We start from the raw sequence: 24,909 nt of genomic DNA, 5'->3' as shown, positions 1-24,909 counted from the left end.
ATATACATATATACACATAAATAGACATACATATAGACACACTCTCTCTCTCTCTCTCTCTCTGTGCAGTGATTGCTAAGTCTCTTCACCTCCTTCATTTTTACCCCAAAATCCATGGCCCCTTGCACCAATCACTCCCTTACCACACATGATGTATACCATGTAAATGTGTCTGTGTCCCTTTCTGATCTCACTCCATTGCCCTAAGCCCTACCTCCACATTGTAGTAGATTGCCAGTTCATCAAGGGCAATGGTTTCATTATTTTCGTCTTCCAGTGTCTCCTAGTGCCTTGTATGTAACAGAAGCTTAGAAAATTTCCGTTGAATTTTTTATTCCATTTTACATTTAAGAAACTGAGGCTCAGAGATAGCAGGTACCTTTCTCATAGTCACACCGGTAGCATCGATTTGCCAGTGTTCTATGTGTAGCATCATCTCTCATACGGCATAGGTTTCTGCTGATTACATATACTGACCCGACTCAGTAATTGTGGAGCAAACCCCAGGGAATGATGGAGCGAGCTCAGAATCCTGAAGTAGTTTGCCAACTGCTCTACCTCCCCTGGCCAGGTGAGGGTCTGGGCATGTGTATAGGGCAGCGTAGACAATAGAGACTGTGCTGTCCTGTAGGGGCTCAACACACATTACAAACGATGCAGTTAAAGTGCCTTAACATGATTCTCCCCAAAGCACCTAGGGAAATATGCCCCTGCTCAGTCAGAGCCAGCCTGAAAGGCCAAGCAAAACCCCTCACAATGAACAGTAGACAACAGCCCAACAGACAGGGCTAAATGCCTTAATACAGATATAGCCTCTGTTCCTTCCTTGGCTGGAGTGAATAGCAGCAGGGTTGGGCTTGAAGTGATGGCCCAGTGCCGGAAAAGCACTTTGGCACATGCCGGGCGATGTGAAAGGCTCTAATGAGGCCCATTTCACAATTCATTGGCCCTGTGCATTAAGCAGGCAAAGATTTCTCTAGGAGACTTTTTTCTGCAATTTATCCTGCTGCCCAGGTCATTCCATGGGTAAGCCAAATGGGGTGCCACCAAAGCTTTCCTTCTCCTTGCTTTAAAACGAAACGAAACAACACAACACAACAATACATATTACAATACACATTGGGGCAGAAGGGCTCAGAAGAGACAGTTGGCAAATGAGACCCACCAGCTTCATGGGACTCTCCAGCAGACCAGGATGAGGTCTGCAGGGCTTGTGAATCCTTCCAGGGCTTCCCAGAGCGGAGGCTCTCATAGTCCCTTCATCGTTCTTTCTAATTGTCAGAGACTGAAGCACTACAATTGCCTGAAGCCAATGCAATTAACATAGCACCTCAGCTCCAATCTTAGGAATATGCTCACTGTCCTACCAACAAGTAATAAGCTTCATGCTCTGCCTCTGTTCACAGTCTTTCCTCTCTAAGCAGATGGAAGCTGCAGTGGGAAGCAGAGGCCCTGGAGAGAAGGTTACATGTGACTGACAGAAGTCACCAATGGAGAAGTTTCACAGCATTGTACGGTGTTTGGGAAGATGAAAACAAAGGGGCAGAAAAGAAGGAGCAAAAGGGAGAGGAAGGGAAGGATGCAGGAAGGGAGAAAGGCAGGGAGGGAAAAAGGGAAGGAAGCAGAGGGGAGGGGAGAAGGGAGAGAGGAGATGCAGAAGAGATGGGGTGAGAGATAGAAAGGAGAACTGCTCAGGGAAATTGAAAGACATGGAACTTGTGGCCAGAGCCATTGCCATGGCAACACTCAAACAATACAGAGAAAGCCTTCATAGTTCCAAAGCTGTCTCCCTGAATACCCCATGGCACATGTTAACTCTTTTGTGCTTGTCTGTTTAGTAAAAAAAGGGAAACGAAGTGTCAGTAAAGGGGGAAAGGAAAGAAAGGAAAGGAAAATGGATTTTGGGGTCACCCATCAAAATCTGCTTAAATTAATTAAATCACCTTTTAAAAGTTACCCTTAGAATTATAATGTATTAGAGCTAGGAATGACCTTTTAAAAAAAAGATCATAGAATGTCAGTGCTGAAGGGACCTTCAAATGAAGAATGTCAGAGGTATTAAGGACCTTTGAGTACAGAATGCTAGAGATAGAAGTGACCTTAGAACACAGAACACGAGCTATTGGTGGTAGAGAGGTCTTAAATATCCTAGCACACATCCAGGGCCATCTGCAGTTGTCCTGATGTCTATCTTGCCACTGGACACAGGTGGTTCTGGAGGAGAGAGTGAGGTTGGTGACCTTGTATAGCCCTCCCTCACTTAAATCCAATTCAGTGCACGTCATGACATCTTCTCCCAAGATCATGGTTCTCTTTGAGAATGAAGGACAAACACCAACAAAAATCCTAAAATATCCTTTAAAATATTCCAAGGACCTTTGAAGCAAATCATATACTTTAATCTGTCCATTCTCTAGGCCCAAGACCGGGATGGATTCAAATCCATGTTATTCTTGTCTTTACTACCTCCTCCTCCTCTTCCTCCATCCTCTTTCTCTTCCTCCTCCTCTTCTTTCTTTTTCATCCTTTTCAAGTACTTCTGGCTGTGAAGTGAAACACCTTTGAGAAGATCAGTTTCCACCACAACATTCCGGAGGAGATACAGGACTCAAACTTGGTCAAAACTAGGACCATCAGTTTAGAGCTAAAAGGGGCCACAAAGACCAACTAGTTCAACTTCCTCTTTTACTGATGAGAAAATTGAAGTCCATGGAGTTTAATTAAGAATCCTGCCCAAGGTCAAATAGGTAGTAAGCCACATAGCTATGATTGGAACTATGAGTCTCAGACTTCAAATATACCTCTCTTGCCACTGCACCACACTGCCTTTTATCTGAGTCTGTTAGCAGGATCCCTGGCCTGGATCGCTAAACCCTCACTGACACCTCCAAGTATCTCTCATATTTATCATCTTGTCATGATGGGTAGTATAAGCATCATCATCATCCTATCTTACATAGATTAAGATTACTTGCTTATATAGATAAGTACCAGGTGGGGTCCAGATTCTAATCAAGGTATTCAGATTCTAAATCCAGTGCTCAAAGAAAACATTATATACCTTGGATTAAACTGCTGGCTTGGGAATATTCATTCCATTAAATACTAATGGAAAACAAAAAGAAGGCCCCACAAAGACAGAAGGGAAAAACAAAAGCAAAAAACCTTCCAGGAAACAATCCAACCAAAGAATGCTTCTTTGATATTTGTTGTTGAAAGAATAGAATCCAAAGATCCAGATATTTGTTCTTTGGTTGTAGCTTTCACCAAATGATTTTTTGTATCAGATTTTTGTTTGTTTATTTGTTTGTTTGTTGCTTTGCTGTTCCTTTCCTGCTGTAGGATGCCATGGTTTCAAAAACAACTTTGTGAGATGCACAGTCAACTGATGGATGAATACACAATTATTAGGCACTATGTGCTAGGCATTATGTATGTAGTGTGTGAGTGCACACAAGAACGCAAACATGCATACTCTCCTGTGGGTTCCTACTGGCTCATTCCTATAGAGTCAGAAATTTGGATTACATGAAAAAAAAAATAACTCCCTCCTCCCTTCTCACAACTCTTCATTTAAATAGGGTTTCAAACTAGGAACACATTTTCTATTTCAATTTTCCTAAGTCTGAGTCTACACTAGACCATGACTCACCCCTAAAGCCATTTGTCTTTGATATCAGAATGAGAGTTATTCATTAAATCACACACATAAAACCAGAAAAATAATAGCAAATAGTGTTTGTCAAACCCATCCCAAGAAAAAAGCAGTGAATAATTCATTGGCATTTGAAGGAAACATCAAAGGCTACAGAAGGGTGTTCAATCAGGCAGAATTATGAGTACGCTGTCTCTACAAAAACCAAAAATAATATCCAGCCTTATTCTTTACCAGAAATGTAATCTGAGTGACCTTTATTTTCATAATACTTTCATGTCTTTCATTCATGGAGTAGGGGATATTCTTCTAGAAATTCTCTTTGAGTTGGCCCAACATCTCATTCACTCACTCATTACCTATTCTTTATGACAAATATATCTTCAATGCATTTTATTTTCATAATATTTTCATATCTGCACCATACTTATTCAAAGAGTAGGTGACATCCTTCTAGAAATTCTTTTTGATTTGGCCCAACATCTCACTTGGGGGTGTGCTGGTAAATATTAATCAACTTGTACTCTAGCCACATTTTTTAAAACCATGTACAACACTTTTAAGTTTAATTTGCATTATTGACAATTTTCTCCTCACTTTCTTAAGTCTAGACAACCAACAAAATAATAAATCAAGTCCTACTCGGTAGCATTTATCAATTTTCAAGGTGTCAATGCTAACAACAAAAATTTAACAATTTGCTTTCCAGAGCCAGTACTGGCTAGCGAGAGCACACTACTGAATGCCACTAACATTGATCAGTTTAGAAGAGAACTCTTATGCTCTATACTTCTATATTGGTTTGTTAACTTTGAGAGACAAATGGGATTTGCACTGGCCTCAGATTTGAAATTGAATGCCAGCTCAACACCTTGTATGTTTATTATTTCAGTCTTTCTTATACCATTTGCAAAATGAGGATAATACTTCCCGGGTGACCACAGAAAAGTAACAACTTCTGTCAGTACTCTCCTGTACACTGTAGGTGATAATCATGTTGTTGTTGATAATGACTATGTTAATTGATATTTTTTTGACAAGTCACAGAATCCCAGAATTTCAAGTTAGAAGGGGCCTCAGAGGGCATTGAGACCAACTACCATCTGAGCAAAGCTCCTCAAGATTATCTCTGATAAGTGGTCATGCAGACTTTACTTGAAGACGGAACTCAAGCAGTAGGAAATCTACTCTCCCAAAGCAACCCAGGTTCAACATCTAATTTCCTTCAGTTTCTCTTTATATGAGCATTTCACCAACTTGGCTATCCTCTTTTCAAATCTCTAGCTTTACAACATGCTTCCAAGGTACCCAAATAACGAGTATTGACTCTGTATGTGGTCTATCTATCCATGAGAGAGGACAATGGGGCACTCTTTTTCCTAGTTCTGGATACTCTGTTTCTCTTAAGAATCTTCTCTGTTTCTTAGATTTTTCTTGGCTGTCATGTCACATTGTTAACTTGTGCTGAGCTTAAAATCCACAAAATAGTCCCAACTGTTTTTTCTTGTGAACTGCTATCCAATCATACCTCCCTTATCTTCTACTGAGAAACTGATTTTTAAAAATCCAAGTAATGACTTTATATATCTTCATTACATTTCATCTTACTTGATGTGACACAATTTTTTAGCCTGTCAAGATCTTGTTGAATCCTGATTGCTATTTAATTTGTTGTCTATCTCTCCCAGCTTGGTGTCATCTAAAAATTTTGTGAATATTCTATTTAAATATTTATCCAAATCCTTAAAAAAAAGCTAAGCAAATATGGGAGCAAGTACAAATCCCTGGGACACTTTACTAGAAAACTCATTTCAACTTGATATCAAAGTATTGAGGACTATTCATTCATTGGTTTCAGCCAAATCCAACTACCCTAATTGTACTGTCATCAAGCAAAATTTGGTCCATCTTTTCCCCAAGAATAGTATGAGATATTTTATCAAATACTTTAATATTTACATAAGGTATGTCCTTAGCATGTCCATGATCTGCAAGTGTTAGTGACCCAATAAAAAAAAAGAGACATTATAATCCTACTGGCCTACTGTTAGCTTTCTCATATGTAAAATGGAGAGAGTTCTATTTGTTCAAAATACCTTATGGAGTCATGGGGAAAGTTTTTTTGTCAATCTTACAGCATACTTATATAAATACAAGCTTTTATTATTCCCTGGTCAATTATTGATTCATTAAACATATATATTATTGAGAGTTCACTAATACTACACACTTGTGCCTTAATCAGTTGGAATTTCTTTTAATCAGAGAGTTGGAGGAAGGAAAATGGGACAGAAAGTGTCTCCAAATAAAAGTTTCACATAACTTGCAAAACCGTAAATCAATCACTTACATAAGATGCCAGCATCATTCATGTCTTTCAAACTAACTGGCTCGATTCTAACCAAGGTCTATATTATCGGTCAATCTGTTCAAATATGAAACCTCTTGGGCTTCCTCAGCCCTAGCTGTTTTCTGGGAGCTCTTTATAACTCCATCACTAATTTTTGTGATTGACACTGGAGAATAATATCCAATCTTATATAACAAAAACATTCTGCAAAACTTTGATAATAAAGGAATTAAAAATTGACAAAGCTCACACTTAAAGGTTTTGAGAGTACAATACTAAGGGACCAGCTGTCAAAAATCCATTATCTTTCTGAATGGTCAAAACATCTGAAAGGCCAATCTACTGCTTCCATGATGAAGAAGATCTACCAGAAAGTGTGACCATGCTTCTCAGTGACTTTGTATCTTCCTTCAGTTGTTTAATTACTCAAACTTGACGAAACCTGAATGAGATAGTAAAGTGTTGCTCTCTTAAAATACTGACTTCCCCTTAAAAGCCTCATTGGATTTTGGCTGGTCTTGATTTGCCTCTAAAAAGCAGGGACTTTGTTACAATCTAACATGCACTCCCAAACAAGGCACATAGTTCTATCCCCCCCCCCCCCACACACACACACATTCTGGATCCTCACCACACTGATCTGTTGATTTCTCCTTTCATATCAGTTTGGGGAATTCCTGATAGGAAACTCCTCTGAAACCCAGTATTAGAGAGTCATCTGGGATACTGAGAAGTTAAGACCTGCCTTTGGTCAAACAGAAAGTTTAGGAGGCAAGGCTTAAGTTCCATTCTTCCTGAGACCATGTCTAGCCCTTTGTCCTTACTGTTAGGTTCTCAGACTCTGAAATCCCTGTTCTGTTTTCTTAAGCATATAGCATATAATCAATCAACCAATCTCTCTCTCTCTCTCTCTCTTTCAGTATCTCCTCCTAAAAGTAAAGCCTGTTGACAGGTACCTATTAATCAGGTATTAGCTGTTCAATTCAGAAAGCATTTATTAACTATACCAGGCACTGCATTAGGTCCTGGAACTACACCAAAGATGATCAGGGCTTTGCCCCTAGATTCTAATGGAGACACACAGACAAGTAAATAAGGTATATACTAAGTAAAGTGTATGCTTGGGGAGCACTAGCAACGGGAAGGGAAAGGGTGATATCAGGAAGGACCTATTGTAGGGAATGGGAGCACTTCTCTGAAGGAAGCTAGGGATTCCAAGCGATTGGGATGGGGAGGGAGAAAGCCCATCTCAGGGATAGGGGGGACATATTGCAACATTCCACAGGCTGAGATCTCCAAGCCTAGTTCAGGCTGTCTCTTCATCACGTCATGTCTGCTAGATTAAGGGTCTTTTAAGGAAGCTGGTATAGCAAAGAAAGGATGAAGCAACAACAGGCTAGAGGTAGGTCTAGATTATGGGTTCTTCAGAGTTAACATGGGCACATCCTCCGTGTACCATGATAGCTATTCAGACAGGACAGTCCCATAAGGGGCCCTATCTTGCCCACATTATATCTTCAAGCTATTGTCTTTATGTTTAAGGCAAATATTTTCTCTCTCATCTTTGTTTGGATGACTCAATTCAAAGGATACTAAATCTTGGGGATAACAAAAGAAATCAGATCAGCAAACACAACCAATGTAGCAAATATGCCCAATAACCTATGTGCCATTCCATGAAGGCAGCATGGGAAGGGGAAAGGAGTAATGTATGTGTAGTCAGAGAACCTGGGTTTAATTCTTACCCCCATCACTTACTACCTGTGTGATCTTGGACGAGTTTTTTGTTGTTACTTGGCCTCAGTTTTTTCACCTTCAGAAAGAAGGGTTTTCACTGGAAGGCTTTCCAGGTCATTTCTAGTTCTCTGTATATAATGCTATAATCCATACCCATTATCTTGTGGCTCTCCAAGCAAAGGAGGCAAATGTATTTCCTCATCTCTCCTCTGTGGTCAGGACTGGAGACCATGTTTCTTTGAATCCGTGTTTATTTTGGAGTGTACTTTTTATTTTACGTTATTGAATTTATTGTGTAGGTTTTTCTGGTTCTGTATGTGTTGCTCTGCATCAATCCTTGAGTCTTCCCATGGTTCTCATTTTCCATATTTCATAATTTCTTATGGTATAATAATATTCCATTAAATGCCATAATTTGTTTAGGCATTCTTCCAATTTGCATCATTTTTTTCTGTCAGGAATAGTATGAATACTTTCATATTTCTTCCTGTCTTTAACCATCTTGGCCTATATTAATCAATCAACAAGCATTTATTAAGCGGCTACTATAGCAACTACTACTATTAATCACTACTAGGCATAAAGGAGACAAAGGCAGAAATTAAGAAGACCCAAAGTTCCTCTTCTCAAAAAACCTATATTCTGTAGGAAATCATAATTACTTATATAATTATCTAACATTATTTTTATATGTCCAGTAATGGGACCCATGAGTCAAAGGGTATAAACACTTCCAATTCATATTTCTGAACAGTCTTAAGAAAGCCATATGGCCCCAACCTGGATCGTCAGTCCTTTCATTAGACCAAACTTTAGCTGCAAAGAAAATCCAATAGTGTCTATTCTCTCTGATTACTCATCATGGGGTAGATATAACCCTGATTTCTCAGAAGTACAGTATTTCAGAGACCAACCTATAACTGGGGGAAAAAAAAGGAATCCACCTCTTCAGGGACAAATCGACCAAAATCTCCTCTCCAACATCTTTGGCAAGCTGCTCATCAAGTCACCCATCACTTCTGAAAGCAGGGCAATCCTCTTTGGGACAGATCTCCCTGGAGAGAGTTTTCCTTATGTCATCATATATGTTCCTTCTATCTTTTGTAACGATTGGAATAACGCCACCTGCTGGATACTAACTGTAGAAGAGTTCTGCCCATGAAGCGAAGGTCTTTGAGGGCAAGACCAGGAGTCTTGTCTTTGGTATCAGGAAGTGACGCGGACTAGTGGGAGGAGGAAGGAAGAGACTGGCGCTCAGGCTCGCGCATGAAGTCAAGGTATGGCCGAGGGAACGGCTTTTGACTAATGTTGAGGTTGGATTCTCTTGGTTTAATATTTTATTTTATTTTTCCCCACAATATTGTACAGATGGCTGGAAGTATTGATCCCACCCATCTCACTTCTACACCTGGCTTCTATGCTCCCTCCTATATGCCTGATGCCATGGACATCTCAATCCCATGCATCTGATTAAGTCTGACTCAGTTTCTTCCAATATGTTCGGTGGCATGGACATATATTCCATCCACCTCTTTTAAGCCTGGCATACTGTATGGGCAGTACATACTGCTCAAGTGTGGGAATGCTCATATCCCATCATTTCTCTGTTCTTTTATGGTAACCCCCATAATTATCTCAGGTGTCATGATAAATACAGTGTTGAATTTGGCCTTGACATCTGTTACCAATTATATTAGATTTTTTAATTTCTCATAATGGCATGAGGATAATTAGGCAGATGATGCAAAAAGTGATGAAACAAAGATAAAAAATTATTTTTAATAATTAATATCGCAGCAATTGTCTTCTCAATTACCCTCCATAAGGGGGGACTATAGTAATATTATAATTTTAAAGAATGTTTCAATTTTTGTTTTATTATATGTTTCATGTGTAACAACTAAGATTCTGAATTCCCTTAGACATGTTTTTGAGAACTTTCATTGTTTGATTTGATTATTGACAAAGCTATTTTAAAGTTGTGTTAAGCTCAATTTTGTAGGAAATTTCCTGGCTGATTACCAGTATCCACACATCAACCCCTGAAAAGACTTCCATTCCACGACTACACCTAGAGGACATCTAAGAAAAGACTTTCAGAGACTTTAAATGAACAGTTTTGATTTGTTGTTTTTGTTTTTTTTTTTCTCTTTCTGTTATAATATACACCATCTGTAATATGTATTCTCTGCAGAGGCCCTCCCTTTGCAAGACTAATGTCAAAGCGTCAGTTCATGAGGACAAAAAAAAATTGCCCCTCTGGACAAAACTTTCCTCTCTTCCTTTTCTATATTGTTGTTCACATATTATTAGTTATCAATAGTTATTATATTCTTTTTACTGTTCCGTCAAGGAAACATTTTGTTTCTTGAGGAACAACAGGGGGGACTGTAACGATTGGAATAACGCCACCTGCTGGATACTAACTGTAGAAGAGTTCTGCCCATGAAGCGAAGGTCTTTGAGGGCAAGACCAGGAGTCTTGTCTTTGGTATCAGGAAGTGACGCGGACTAGTGGGAGGAGGAAGGAAGAGACTGGCGCTCAGGCTCGCGCTTTTTTTTCCTCTGGACTCTGGTGGAGAGCGGAGCTAGAAATGTGCTCTCCCTTTAATAGATAGGAATCTAGGCCTTTTTCTCTCTCTTTACCAAATTCTTATTCTCCTTAATAAACGCTTAAAAGTCTAACTCTTGCTAAAGTTTATAATTTATTGGCGACCACTCATTAGATATTTTAGACAGTTTAGCTAGAATTTTAGCCCTTAACACTTTACAGAAGTCTGTTGGCCTCTTTGCAGCTTTTGTCCATTGTTCCTTGTTCTACCCTCTGGGGATAAGCACAAGAAAGCTTCAAGACAACTAAAGCAGTAGAATATAAGCATGGTTGGGTCTTAACAAGCTGAAAAGTTTTTTTTTGTTGTTGTTGTTGTTTTATTTTATGACAGGGCTACTGATGAACTGTATGTATGTAGACTAAGAACCAGCCTATGTAAATAGCAGGGAGGTGCATCTTCAGAGGGCTGACCACCAAGAAGTGACATTATTATCGTCATGCAATAAGAACTCACAGAATCACTTCAAATAATTTCACCTTAATAAACTTTTTAAAGCTTTTCAAAGTAAATATATAACATTATCTCCTTTGACTATTGAGATGACTGCTTGGATATCATAATGGACATTCCTTTAGTCCATTCATAAGGGATGAGACTAGATGGTTGCTGAGGTTCCTAATCTGTGGTCATTCCATTTTACAGATAAGTAAACTGAGGTACAGGTAGAATAAGTGATTTGGCCAAAGTCAAACACCTAGTAAGTGTCTGGGGAAAAAAAAAAATGTTACCCTGAGTTTTCCTGGCTTTGAGTCTAAAACTCTCTTCATTTATATCTAGGGTTTTTAATCTGTGTGGTCCATGAATTGGTGTGTGTGTGTGTGTGTCTGTGTGTGTGTGTGTGTCTGTGTGTCTGTGTCTGTGTCTACACTGGTATGTGCATATATGTATATGTATGCATACACACATGTACACATAGATATATACATAATCATATAAACACATATAAAGCTTCGTTTCAATAGTTTGCTTTGTAAATGTATATGTGTACATATAAAATCTATGTGTATGTGTATACATATATGTTTATGCAAACATACACACACACATATATATATATATTTAGATAGACACATATATACAGACACACACACTTTTATGTACTAACAAACATGATTCTCAGAAAGGGTCTATAGGTTTCACCAGACTGTCAATGGTGTTCATGCTATACACTCACCAAAAAATCCCTAAAACAAAACACTCTATGTTTTCTGCCTGCACATTGGTTCTTCATTTTTATTGCACTGTCTGCACATTGATTATGCATCCATCAATATCAACGTAGCACTCTTGCTTAGGCAAATTGAACTTAGCCCAGGCCTGGACCTGCTTTACCCCAAAGTAAACTACAGGAAGTCCTGTCAGCCAACCACGGACCCATTATCCTATTCAAATCTCCCATATTCCACATGTCTGTAACACTTGAGGATTTGCAATGCACTTGCTCATAATTATCCCCGGAAGTTTGTGAAATAACAAGAAGAAATCAGCTTCTTGATGTGGCACAGCCAAAACTCCCCCAGCACCGTGTTTACCAAAATGGGGTCAGCATTGTTTATTTCTGTCCCTCCACTAGTCCTGATGACTTTCACTTGCAGGGCTGACTCTTGGTAAAGGCAGCATTACAAAGTCCAGAGAACAAATATGTCTCTCTCTGTTGTCACCCTGAGCAAGCAGTCCATGAGAAAAATAATTTTAAAGATGGATCATATTTCTCGACCCTTCAAGGTCATTGAGCGGGTCTCTGGAGACCCTAAAGAGAGAGAGGTGGCCACAGACTTCCTGCAGCTGCCTCTCAGAACTCTGAGTTCTCATGCAAGCTCTGTCTCTGAATAGCAGCCTCTCTCTCCCCAAGAGAAAGGCTTAAAGGAAAAAAAAATGCTTTAAAATCATCATCTTCCTTTAAAAAACATTTGCAATAAATGAATGTTGAACTATCTGTAGCTTCTAAGTATAAAGCCTCTTAGACTACATGAATTCTTTCTATTCTTTGTTATAACCCTACTTACTATGTGGCATTTAAAACTCCCTCAAGGCTAGGGCCAGTTTTATTTTGCTCTTTTGATTTACAGGAGGGTGGAGAGGTAGGGGTGGTCTTCCTATCCCTAGTGACCAGCACACAGCAGAAGTCAATTGAATTGTAAAGAAGACAGAATCAAAACTATTTGAGCTGGAGGCAGCTAGGTGGTACAGTGGATAAAGCACTGCCCTTAAATTCAGGGGGACCTGAGTTCCCATCCTGCCTCAGACACTTGACACTTACTGGCTATGTGACTATGGGCAAGTCACTTAACCCTCATTGCCCCACAAAACAAAACAAAAACTATTTGAGTCATTGGAGTATAAGGGAACTGAATTATTTTTGGAGTTCTAGGAGCTGAGTTCAAATCTTACTTTTGTTGTCTACTACCTATATGACCTAAAGAGTTCACTTCCTCCTTGTGGGACTCAGTTTCCTCCCATATAATATGAACTAGTTGAACTAGACCAGCTTCTAAATTCCTTTCAGGTCAAAACTGATAATCCTAACTAGGGGTTACTTTAAACTGTGTTTAAAAACTACTTCAGAGACAGCCAGGGGAGGTGGGGAGATTAAGGCACTGCAATCCAGTAGTAGGTAAAAGAAGAAGAATTTGAATCCAGGTCACATTCTCAAATTCAATACTCATACTGTAAAGTCTAAAGTGAATTTCTAAGTTGGCGAAATATTTCCTTTTGCCTTTTGAGGTCTACAATGATAATCATGAACAATTTACATTTATTTCATGCTTTATTTTTTCCAAAGTGATTTATACTAGAGTACTGGAAATACAGCTGGTGGGGCAGTGGATGGAGTCAGGAGGACATGAGGTCAAATCCAGTCTCAGACACTTACTATCTTTGTGACCCTGGGCAAGTCACTTAACCCTGTTTGCCTCAATTTCCTCATCTATAAAAATGATCTGTAGAAGGAAATGGCAATTATTCTAGTATCTTTGTCAGGAAAATCCCAAATGGGGTCAAGAAGGATCAGACATGACTGAACAACAACAACAACTACTACATTTAATATATCATTTGAATCCTCACAACAATCCTACCATAGGATTTTCCCCATTTTCTGATGAAGAAACTGAGGTAGAAAGAGAATAGGAGACTGGCCCAGGGTCATTTAATTAGTAAACATCTGAGGTAGGATTTAAACTCAGTTCTTCCAGTCTCCAGGTCCTATGTTCTATTTACTCTACTACCAGCTGCTTGTCTATGTTTCCAATTGGACATGTGGGGCAACTTTGATAATGCCCTACTGAATTTATTAAATACACACCAAAAAGGAAGCTATTCATATTACAGCTTCAACATACAATCCTGACATTCTATTCTTTGTATATAGAAATGCTCATTCTACCTGGGTGTCACTTAGAATCAGGCACAACTGAAAAATGACTGTAGAACATTGAAGATTTAAAGGAAGAATGTACTTCAGAAGTCATTCAGTCCAATCCCCTGACATTGGAACTGTAGAAATGAAACCCCAGAGAAGTTGGGACTTGCCGAAGGTCATCAAGGTGGTGAGTGGAAAAACTGGGATTAGAACTCAAACTCAGTATTCCTTCCACTGAAAGAATACAAAGAATACAAAGCTAGTATTCTCTCCACTGAAGCTAACTAGTTCATTTGATCTTTGTAACAAACTGTAAGGTAGGCACTATTATTATTCCCATTTTATACTTGAAGAAACTATGGCTTAGACAGGTTAAACACACACACACACACACACACACACACACACACAACTTGTTCAGTGACAATGTCTTTACTAAGTGTCTGGGAGTAGGATTTGAAGCCAGTGCTTCCTGACTTTGAGTTCAGTAATCTATCCATTACTCCATTCTATCTCACTGGAGAACCATGCAATATTCTCTTCAAAATTATTTTAAAATAGAAGGGTTACATTCTGTATCTATTAAACGGACTGATGGCATAAAGCCACATTAGTGTCCTTCTCTACTACAACTTCAGGAGGGGGGAAAAAAGCATTTGTTCTGAGATTTATTGCCTGTCCCCTCTCAGGACATGTGTCCTGTGCCTCAAAACCTTAGATTTGAACCCAAGATTTCATATCAAGGTTTCATATTTTGTAGTAAACCTGTTCTCAACAAGAAGCAGTACTGACATGAATAAAATGTGAGAGCATGGGGAAGAAACCATCAACTAATTTCCAAGCAGGGGATGCTACTCAAATTCTTGGCTTTAGAAGAATGCTTATTTCCCATGCACTGCCTCTGCAAGTGTTATTGGCAAAGTCCCTGTCTGGTCAGTACATACCCTGACTACACCGCCCCCCACCCCAGCCCTCATACAGATGCACACATATACAAATACACACTTGTCCATGTGGGGGGGGCAGCATTCACATTCCTCACCCTGATTCATCCCCAAGTCCTTAAGCAATAGTCAATGAAAATCTACCTCCAAAAAACTCCCTGCCTTTTCCATAAATCTACGCACTCAAATGATTTGACTTTCCAACTCAGGCTTTCTGTCCACCATGATAATCAGAGGATAGGTCACTTATAGCTCTCTGCGGACAAGCCAGGATCTATGCTGATGAGACCCATGGAGACCCAGTTAGGAATCTCAAAGACCTCTCTCTGCAGCATCCCTGAAATGTGGCGCCAATTTGGGGCCGCCAAGCTGAAGGAGTTAAACTCCAGACTGTTCTGCGTATCTCTGGCTACTGTACTAGTGAGTGATTCAGTGAAGTGTGAAAATAGTACATCTTTAGACGCACAATCATCTCCAGCTTTGTACATGCTGAAATAGACCACAGATTTCAGCCCACAATTGTGAACAGATTTCACCCCCCCCCCCAACCTCCCTAGCATATGTGGGGGTGGAAGAGTATGCAGGAGGGGAAAGGGTGCTCAGAGCTGGAATGGAAGATGAGCCAGCGAAGAAACCATGATGGGAATTATGTCAAAAAGGCATTGACCTATCGGAGCGCCTCATTGCTGTGTGATTGGCAGAGGTAAGGTTCATTGCAAAGATGGGCTTTGTAAGTATGGTTTAGAGCTGAACAAGTCAATGAAAAAGCATGTATACATACATATATACACATATAGATCAAGAGATACACATACATATATACATAGAAATGTTTATTTTCCAGTCCTCACTTTTAATAAGTTGGCTGAGTGGCAGCTTAGCATAAATTGAATGGATCTAATATTGCAAATTTAGCCACATAGAAAAAACATACAGACTCATTGCAGACAATTGTGGTAAAATATGCAGAAACCAACAGGGGGCTTGGGGAAATTGTGCAATGATTTTCACAGGTTGACAAACTTATTGCCCACTTTACATCCAACCTGGGTACACATGCCCAGAAAACTACATTAGGTGGGCCTTAGTGTCCAGCCCTTGGCTTGATGTAGTTCTGTATTAGGAGACAGTGGAAAACAGAAATGGAATCAAAGCCCTGTATCTTTATTTGGTGGTCCCCATTTTCCATGATCTCCTCTCAAATTTAAATCCAGAACTACCCCCTTCTTAATGTCTGTTCAACAGCCAGCACTCATAAGAAGAAACTATATCAGCACAACCCAAAGGCAGTAAGTAGGGGGAATACTCCTGCTCCGCTCCTACCTCCCCATTTCTTTCAAGAAAGAGTTCATAAAAGACTCTCTGGGAAGATTTATAGTTGAGAGATGTTATTAACTGACAAAACAAACATATTACAGCACCAAATCCAGCTACATCTGCTTTCTGTCCCATTCCCCCCTCCCCCCCAAGCCATATTATAGGAGAAAGCCCAAAGAAGAAAAGAGATGATGGGGGTGGGGAGGATCAAGGGTGGGTGTAGGGTGAAGAGTTCTGTTCAAGCTGTCAGGATGTGAGGATCATGTGAGATTTCTTCCCATCTTCTTCCAGTATCATCCCTCCACCCCCATCCCCTAATACTCTTAACACTCCAAAAGAGAATTACTGGACAAGGGTAGCAGGAGGTCTGGCCATGTGTCACCAGCCTTCTGTCTCATCCTCACCTAACCCTCACTTTCTGATAGCTCTGAGGTGCTCACCAGTCATTTGACTCATGCTGCTTTTCAGCCCTTAACCAAAGATTTCCAGCTTCTGCTAGGAGCCCCAAAAGTAGGAGGTGGAGGTGGGCAGAAAGAGCTTAGAAAAAAAAAATCCTAAGCCCACACCTACCAACCAGACCAGCCTTAAGAAGATGAAGGGGACCCATTTTTTCCCACCAGTCCTCTGTGCTCTCTAAGGTTCTCTCAGGCCTTGTGCTCTTGCCTCCATTCTTCAACCCCCCCCCCAACTCCCAATTCATAGGGGGCAAGGGAGTCAATGAGAAGAGTATGCACCAATACTCAGATATCTCTCCAGCAAAAGCTTTTCTAAGTTAGCTACTTATGCTAAAGAATCGTGCTAGCTTTTCAGCAGGCAGGTCCTGGAAGTACCAACAAGGTTGCTTATCATATACAGCCCGAGTCATCCACAGCCTCCCACATCCAGCCAGTTCTCTGAACCGAAAGAATAGTCGGGGAGGAAGATATAGCTTCCATGCTTTCATTTTGAGGCAGCCCTGGTAGGGGCACAGGTAGTCAGAGAACCTATTCTGGTGTGTATGAGAGAGGGGGCAGAATGTACTGGACCTTCATATATGAAAAAGGGGGTTGTGCAAAGTACAAAAACCTCTTCCCAACAGCATCCTCCCCCCATCACCCACTCTCCCTTCCCTCTATCCACCCACCAGCCAGAAGCCATCCTTCATCTGCTTGCCTTATTATCATATTTTCGTGTTCATACATTCTGCTGATCTGCAGTGTCAGGTTGGATAATGAAATTTAAGTCGGACCCCTTCGATTTCCAATGGTTAAATATTTGTGCATCGAACTCTTCGGCTGCCATGCAACTTACAGGCGTTCTGGAGGGAGTCAGTCACACGGCCAACCACCCCACACTGCAGGGGCTAGTTCAGAAGCTTTCTTTGCCAGTGTACATTTGCAAAAGGCGTTCGCCCAGAATGCAGACAACCTGCATCGTTCTAGCGACTGGGGCTTTCCTGAGCAGGGCTTGATTTACCATGGGGTTTATCACCCACTCCCTCCCCCTCCTGCTGACCACTAGCCAGGTCTTTAAAACCAAAGTAAAGGGGGCTTCCAGGGGACCAGAGAGAGCCATAAAACAGGAGGCATTCCCTTCCCCAATAAATAAGCAAAGGATCACTCACTGTATTTCAGACCGATCACGGCAACGTCCAGGTGCAAAATCCAGGAGGTTACAAGCAAGAAAAAAACACACGATCTTGACACGCAAAAAAAATAAAAGAGGAAAAAAAAGGAAAAAATCCAACTGCAATTTTCCATCAATTTTAGTCAACACAGGCAAAGCTCCAACCCTGCCCTGCTGATTTCTCTCCCCCAATCAATGCCTCATTCTGGCACGGTCAACTTTTCTTCTCCGAAATTTCTTTGCAGATGCATTATTTATCTCTTCTCTTCCCGTGGAGAAAAAAATAAAATTAAATGAAAGAAAAATAAAACCAAACCACCTCTGCACAGCAGGTCTTTACTTTTCTAAAAAACCAAAAAAGCCAAAAAACCCCAAACTTTTCATTCCAAAATTCCTCCTTTTCTTGCTTTCCATTTCTTTAATGAAAATACTTTTCCTTTCCGGATCCTCTGTTCTCCATGTTCAATGATCCCCCCCCTTTTATGTTCCCCCTTCAGTGTGTGGGGCCGGGGTGTTTATTGTTTATTTTTTATTTAGACTAGAACAACACAATCTCCCTCTGGTCTGAGGTTGGTCGATTTCATCTTAGAATGTTCGCGCTCTCTCTCCTCTCTCTCCCTTTGTACGTATGTATAGATATATACATTGGTTTGTTAAGATCCAGGTCTCGCAGGACGATCTTCTTTCTTCCTTCTCCTCTCCTGCACGTTCAGTTTTTCCAATACCTTGGGCTCCAGGATAGATCCGCGTCCCGCATTCTTCATTTTTGCAAGAAACCCAACCGCCACTGCCACCCAAAAGTCTTCCTTTTACATCGTCGTTTCCTTCCTCTCCTTGATTCCCCCCTCACCAATTTTTTTTTTAAAGGGATCAACTCCCCCCACCCCCACTCAGCCCCCTCCCGGCCTGCCCCTTTTCCAAAGATCTGATTAGATTTCCAATCACAACCCAGTGCGCAATTGGATTTCTGATTTCAGCTACCCGGCCATCCAACCTTCTTCCCTTCTCCCCTCCAAACTCCCCGTTAGATCCTGTCGCTTTCCCTCCACCTCCTCTGCAATTTCATAATCTCACGTTAAATGGAGTGCAGGGGGTGGGGGTGGGGGGTGGGGGCGGAGGTAGTGGAGGAAAATTTCAAGGCTCCCATCAGCTGTCAAGAAACCCAACCCTCCCCCCACCACCACTTTCCCCCCTCCTCCCCCCTCCCCCCGCCCCCCCCCCCCCGGCTGGTGGCGGCTTTTTCCTTCTCTGTCCCCGCCCCCACCACCCACCCCCGGCTACCCCCTATACACACGCGCACACACACACACACACACACACACACACACACACACGCACACGCGCACAGTCACAAACACGCACACTTTCCCAATCCGCCAGATGTTCCCGAACTCCCCCGATCTGGTCCCGGATCAAGGCGGCGGGGATGCGTGAAAGGGCCTGGCTGGTGCGGCCCGGACAAGCCCAGGGGTCCCCTTCCTCTTCATTTTGCCTTGCTCTCCATCTTTCGTCCAGCTGCAATAAAGATCCGGCTGCACAGAGGTGAAGGAACTTCGGATACTGCCTTTATTTAAAACAGCGAAAAGGGAGGTGGGGGAAGGATGGGGGTGGAGAAGGGAGAACAGAATGAGGATGGAGGTAGCAGGGCCGATAGAATGAGCCCCTCCAAAAAAATGCACTAGTCCCTGGCTCCTGGGCTCCCTCTCGGATGCAACTGCAGCTTTGATCTCGTCTCCAGCTGCGGCTGGCACATTTTTGTGGAGCTACAAGTTGCTTCTTCTTCTCCACCCAGGGCTCGGGGCTCGGGGCTCCTTCCCCCTCGGAGAGGACCTTTCTCCGGCGGCCAGGAGGATGCTCTGCACAGTCCTTCGCGCCATCTCACCAATGCCTGGAAGAAACCTTTTCTCCCGTCTTCCCAGACATCCGCTCCGTTTGAACTCTTCTCTTCCCCCGCCGCTCTCCCTCCTCCCTTTCGCCTTATAAATAAATAAAGAATTGGAATCCAAATTCCTTGCGAGACTAGGCTTGCGCCCTCCAGATGGGGAAGGTCTCAGCTATCTTAAGGCGCGCATCACACTCCGGCTTTTCATCCTCTCTTCTCTGTCCCTCTTTTTTTTTTTCTTTCCTCTCTCTCTTTTTTCTCTCTCTATTCTCCCCTTTCCCCCCCTCTCCCCTTCTTTTCTTGTGATCAGTAAAATACAATTACCCAATTACCTCCCATCATCTTAGCACTGATTGGTCAATTGCATTAACACTTGATGTCAGGGAAAAAGGGGATTGGAGCTCTTGTGATGGGGCACTGCTGCCACCTGGAGGGCATACAGCAAAGAGCCGGAGGACCAACAACCCCTAAGTATAAAGAATCATTTAAAAAAAAAAATCACAAAATCTTCTCTAACTGCAAAGAGAGTTTAGAAATCATCTTTTTTTAAATAAAGAAAAATGCATGCATCAGTCGGGAAAGGGTAACGTGAGGTTTAGTCTGAATGGGGGTGGGGATAGGAGCGGGGGTGGGGGGTGGGGGGTGGGGGGACGTGTCTTTGATCCATTCCTAAAATACAAACGGGGGAAAACAGGACAGATCCCAGCAAGATGCAAAGCCAAGTTCTGGACACCCTGACTTTGAGGATGCCCAGCAAGCTGAGACATCTCTCTGTTTCTCTCTCCCTTCACCGAGCTGTGAAGTTATGAATCAGTAGCATCACCTTGGACACGCAGAAGTGAAAGAACTCTGCCTGATTCAGAGTAGCGGACACCCCGTGGTAGGGCAAGCTCACTAGGAAAAAGCAACTGTAAATGCGAGATAGGATCCTTCAGCCTGTGGAGTGTTGCAGTAAATTGCTCTGTTCAGTTTGTACAAGACATTCCGGACAGTTTGACAACTCAATTCCAACATCGCATCCTTGTGGATGTGTGCATTTCCGTCACATCATATTAGGGGAGAGAGTGCCTCTTTTCAACTCCACTCTGGCTTGGGGTGGGGGGAGTGGGGGAATGATAGAAATTAGGGGCCAGAGGGATGTGCCATTAAAAATCTATTAATCCCCCATTTTCTTCCATCTCTTTTCCAGACGCAAAATTATGCCAAAAGAAAGGAATCTATAATTACATATTTAAGGCCATTCATAGAGTGGCTCAGGAATGTGAATATGAGGAAAGTGGGAGATCCAGTATCAATGACATAGTAATTACAGATTTTGGTAGACTTTCCTTAAATATAGATAGCTACCAGTTTATCTTAAGGAAAGAGTTAAAATAGGAAATCTTTTAAAAATATTTTTTCACTGAGTTTTCTCTATAGATCTTTCCAAACTGAAAACTTCCTAATACATGAGGAGTAAACACCTGCTCTTTGAAAGTTAGAGGATTTCACATCTCATTTGCCTCTAATCTGAATAACAAATTTTAGTGTCTGAAGGGGGAAAACCATGTCTTTGGATATGGGGTATGATTTATTAGGCTTTCCTTTAAGTCTGGGAGGCTTTGGTGCCATCATGAATTATATCAGTATGAGTATCTGGGATTTTCTCAATGTCAAAAGAAGTCAAGTAAGCTTTTCTCTCCCTTCTCCCCATGTATTGAGTGGACATCCATGATAGATTTATGGGAGACTATGGATTAGAGTCAGACAGAATGGCCAAGCAGAGAGTGTTTGTTGTCTGCCTCACTGGAAGGAAAACCAACATTTGATGAGATCACAGATTCCATTATTGGAATAATAGGAATGAATTAAGTGAGGGGTGATTGCATTGTTTGTACTTCTCAATGAATAATACATTGTAACAGAATCAGAGTTTTAGAGGTGAAAGGGATGGGTGCACAGAGTTTGAGATTTGTTCATGGTCACACAGAAAGAAGTGGCAGAGATGATATTTCAATTTGGTCATGAGCACTTTCAAAGAACAAAGATGACAGCTAACCAAAACCTTAATTTGGCTTCAAAAACTCTTATCCATAAAGAAATCTCAATTGTAGTTTTCGACTAATAAGCCATATACATGTAGATTCACGAATGTCTCAAAATAGCTTCAAAGAAAGCTCATATATAATTGTTCTGAAGTAAAATAGATACCATTTGAAATGGAAAACTTTTTTTTTTAGACACTTAATGGCATAGGTAAGGGGGAATAAGTAATTACATAGTGCCTACTGTGCAACAGGCACTATGCTAATTACTTTTAACATATTATTTTATTTAATCATCACCACAATCCTGCAAGGTAGGTTCTGTTGTTATCCACATTTGACATTTGAGGAAACTGAGGCCAACAGAGTTTAAGTCATTTGCCCAAAGTCCCAGATACTAAGGTCTTCCTGACTCAGGGCCCAGTGTTCTGAGTCAGCAAGTCCAAGGACTTTTTTTTCCCCAAAAATGTTGTTAGGCATCTTTGCTGCGTTTCAAAATGAATGAATCTATGAAACATAAAAATAAGGAATATGGATCAGGAGGAGAGGGGAAGATTGGATAGCAAAAAGATAAGAAAAACTTCCTAGTGACTATGCTTGCCACCTTTTCCCATCTAACCTACACATCACCATTTAGTCCACACATTTGACTTTAGAAGTTCAGTTTCAGGGCAGTTAGGTGGCACAGTGGATAGAGCACCGGCCCTGGAGTCAGGAGGACCTGAGTTCAAATTCAAACTCAGACACTTAACACTTACTAGCTATGTGACCCTGGGCAAGTCACTTAACCCCAATTGCCTCACCTAAATAAATAAATAAATAAATAAATAAATAAATAAATAAATAAATAAACAAACAAACAAACAAACAAACAAACAAACAAATAAATAAGTAAGTAAGTAAGTAAATAAATAAATAAATAAATAAATACATAAATAAATACATAAATAAATAAAATTAGAAGTTCAGTTTCTTTATCTGTAGAAATAGTATGTTTTCTGTAATAAAGGAAAAGACACTGAGTAGGGCTCAAGGAATTCACATTCTAGCCTTGGTTCTACCATTTGCTGTGAGACAAGGAGCAAATCACTTTATCTCTCTCAATTGAAATGTCCTCATCTGTAAAAATAAGGAAGGAATCAATAGTTCTTAACCTGTGGCCTGAGATGTTTTCTTTTTCTTTCTTTTGATGACTGTATTTCAATATAATTGGGTTCCCTTGTAATCCTATATATCCCTTCCAGCTCTAATAATCTACGTGTTGAAATCTATTTTACCTCTAGTACTACATGTTCTGTGTTCTAAGGCCCCTTCTAGTTCAGACATCTATTGTCTATGATCAACAGCTCTTTCTCCATCTTATGGTCTGTTATAATTTATATAACTCCATGAAGCACAGGCAATTGAGTGTCCAAGAGATTGAAATTCTTTAATGGTAAATGGTGAGAAAAATTGCGGGGCAATGGACTGTCATGGGAGAGGGAAAAAGGACAATTTGCTGACATTCTCCCATGTTGGGGAGATTGGGAAGTAGAACTGAAAATATCACTGTACTGTCCTATCTCAGGAAAATAAGACCTTCATAGTAATTGATAATCATGTCAGCTCACATTGATTTAGTGCTTTAACCATTTACAAAGCATTTTCCTTATAACCATCCTGCTGAGATAGGCAGTGAGAGTCTCTCTTATTATCCATCTAGGGAAATAAGGCTTCAATAAGTCAAGTGACTTGCCTGGTATTCAAAGTAGAGTAAAGAGTAGGGTCAATATATTAAGGATATTTTTATTCTTATTAATGGTAATAATAATAATACTCCTTTTATCTATTCTTTATACTGAATTGACATTCTTATATTATTCCTTTAATTTTAAAAGAAATTTTCAATTGTTCTTTAATGCCTCTAAATTAGTAATAATCTACTTCTAAGTAAATTAGATTAATTAGAAAATTCCCAGCCTGATATTTAAAATACTTTACATTATGTCTTCCAGGCAACTTTTCTAACAATTTCATATCATTTCCTATCTTCAACTCTGTTTTTCAGGCAAAGTCGTCTGCTGGTGGTTCTCTGTATATTACATTCTCACACCTGCTGGTGTGTCTTTGTACATAGGCCATTCTCCATCTGTGAAATGAAATTCTTCCTCATCTCTATGTCTTTGAAACCATTTTCCTTCAAAGCAAAGCTCAGATGCCACCACCTTCACAAGACCTGTCCTGACCCTTTCCTCCAGTTGGTGGTGCTCCTTATCTCTTTAAATAATATGTGCTTTGTAGATATTTTGTAACTACTTGTCTATCTACATGGTATCTTCTCCCCCTCCCCACTCCACCCCCATCCCCAGAGTGTAAGATCCTTGAAGGCAGGGAATGTTTCATTTTTGTTCTTGAACCCTCAGCACATGCCACATGTCTTCAGATAATCAAAAAGTTAGGATTTAATAATTGCTGACCATGTTCTAGCCACTGGTTACACAAAAACAAAAATGAAAATCTTGACTGCTGACAACTTAACTTAAATCAAGAGAAATCACTTGCTTACATATAAGAAAATAAAAAGCACACACCTAGAATATACAGTGAACAGAAAGTAATTTCTGGGGGGTAGTTAGTGAGACAAAGATCTGGAGATTCAAGAAAGGTACTAAATGCTTGTTAATAATAATAATAGTTAATATTTCTATAGTACTTTCAAGTTTTGCTCAGCACTTTACAAATGTTATTTCATTTGATCTTTACAACCTTGGTAGGTAGGAGTTAGAATTATCTTCATTTTGCAGATTAGGAAACTGAGGCAAACCAAGATTATGCTACTTGCCCCACATCAACTTGCCCACACAACTAGTATGTCTCCTGGGCAAAATTTGAACTCAGGTCTTTCTAACTCCAGACCCAATGCTACCTAGCTACGTTTCTTGTTAACTGATTGATATAGGAGGCATGGCTTGAGCTGAACTCTGAAAGAAACTAGGTATTTTAAAAGGTTGAATGAGGAGTAGATAAACTTTCCAAGAATGGGTAGCAGCTTGTTAGAAAGCATTGAGAAAGGAAATGTTTTTTTTTCTTTTCTTTTTTTAAAATGAAGAATAGCAGCAGACCCATTAGCCTAGAAGGTAGAATGTGTGAAGAAGATCAATTTATAATAAGCTTGAAAATCCAGGCTGGAGCCAAATTATGAACTGTTTTGAATGCCAAACTGAGGAGTCTGCATTTTATTCTCATGGCAATAGGGAGTAGCTGGAGAGTTTTAAGCAGGGTATGGGTGGGGGCACCTGTATAAGCTTCAGGAACATCAGTTGAGCAGCTGTGTGGATAATGGATTGGGGAAGGGAAAGACTCAAGGCACGGATATCAAGAAGGAGGTTATTGCAACAGTCTAGATGAGAGGTGATGGGGGAGGGGAGGGGCTAAACAAGAGTA

At 40.6% G+C, this 24,909-nt stretch overlaps 1 protein-coding gene across 11 annotated transcripts in view; it reads right to left on the bottom strand.

Moving 5' to 3' along the window:
* The window catches only part of LRRC4C (leucine rich repeat containing 4C), a 1,453,400-nt gene that overhangs the window by 202,457 nt on the left and 1,226,034 nt on the right, over window positions 1–24,909 (bottom strand). For 5 of the 11 annotated variants that reach the window (XM_043971640.1, XM_043971643.1, XM_043971644.1 and 2 more), the window contains exon 1: window positions 17,579–18,686. The exons of the other annotated variants lie outside the window; for them this stretch is intronic. The gene's annotated coding sequence lies outside the window, so the exon portion shown is untranslated. Of the gene's footprint in view, window positions 1–17,578; window positions 18,687–24,909 lie in introns of those variants that run through there. 11 annotated transcript variants of the gene reach the window in all.

This window comes from Dromiciops gliroides, chromosome 6, assembly GCF_019393635.1.
Source record: "Dromiciops gliroides isolate mDroGli1 chromosome 6, mDroGli1.pri, whole genome shotgun sequence".
In the NCBI taxonomy this organism is placed as follows: Eukaryota; Metazoa; Chordata; class Mammalia; order Microbiotheria; family Microbiotheriidae; genus Dromiciops; species Dromiciops gliroides.
Note: the sequence above shows the minus strand (reverse complement) of the source record. Positions and strands in the feature narration are given on the sequence as shown.